The sequence below is a fragment of the Myzus persicae genome, unplaced genomic scaffold (assembly GCF_001856785.1).
Source record: "Myzus persicae strain clone G006 unplaced genomic scaffold, MPER_G0061.0, whole genome shotgun sequence".
NCBI classification, from domain to species: domain Eukaryota; kingdom Metazoa; phylum Arthropoda; class Insecta; order Hemiptera; family Aphididae; genus Myzus; species Myzus persicae.
The window spans coordinates 5,208-6,399 of NW_019101510.1; the positions used below are offsets into that span (position 1 = coordinate 5,208).

The following is a 1,192-nucleotide window of genomic DNA, read 5'->3' on the forward strand; positions in this document are numbered from 1 at the left end:
AATCGTACCTATTGTATTTTTGTAAATTGTTTGACGTTATTTAACTGCAATTTCTGTACAAATATACAAGACATTTTTAATATTCAGTTCATTGGTTGTATGACATCATACAACTTGAATAAATTATAAATATTATAGGTAGTAGTTAGTAACCTACCTAATATTATTTATTTATTTATTTGAAATACACGCCCGAGGGCATATTATTATTATAATTTATTCTTATTATTTTACTATATTATACATATAGTACCTTTTATAAAAATATGATGTGTTTCAATATTTTAAGTCTCTAATTTCGAAAAGTATGCTATCTACATATTAAAATATACTGATGGTGAAAAAAAACCCAAAAATTTAATTGCGATGGCCGGGAATCGAACCCGGATCAACTGCTTGGAAGGCAACTATGCTGACCATTACACCACCAACGCAAGTGCCCTAGGGATTGTAATTAACCAATACTTAGAACCTATTTTATTAATTTTAGGCTTATTCTAAAAAAGGCGAGCTGTCATCGGAACTCTGACAGATGTGAAACATCGAAATTCTTTTGGATAGATAATATGCATGAGAATTGAAAAGATGGTTTATTAAATTTTCATTGCATAATCAAAAACAAAATATTCAGATTTTTTTAAGAAAAATTTTTTTTTATTTTAAAGGCCTAGACGTTGCGATCTATCATGCGTATTCTTGCGTGATTCGTACGATTTGAGCTTTGTGTAAGTATCGGCAGTATCACCAAGCCAGCAGCCGGTCTCACACATCGCATTATATTTCAAAAAAAAAAAAAACAATGCATGTTTTATGCTTATCTCTTACAATTTCATTGCTCGTCTTCACTTCACAATCGTTCTACGAATAGGTAATCAATAAACTAATGTTTATAAGAAAGTTAATATAGTATAGTTACATCTACCTACTTTCTATAACTCAAAATTAAAATATGAAAAAATCGTTTTTGTTTTATTCGTGTGGTGGGTAGGCAACTACTTTGTTTTCTAGTATAATATTGTCTTATAATAATATGCAGATAACGGGACTTTATAGGTATCTACTAAAAAGTAGGGGACAAAAAGCGTCCAGTTTAAAGTTTTTCGGAACAAGGAATATGGTGCTAAAAAAGGGACGAATACAATCCCGTCTCAAACCTACGTGTCCAACCTTGTTTATATCGGTTAACCTAACC

The 1,192-nt window shown here is 30.5% G+C and overlaps 1 non-coding gene across 1 annotated transcript; it reads right to left on the minus strand.

Annotated features, from left to right (window-relative positions):
- Positions 1–362: 362 nt before the first annotated feature.
- On the minus strand, positions 363–434 carry Trnag-ucc. The gene has a single exon. It is a non-coding gene; the product is annotated as a tRNA-Gly (tRNA).
- Positions 435–1,192: the final 758 nt, after the last annotated feature.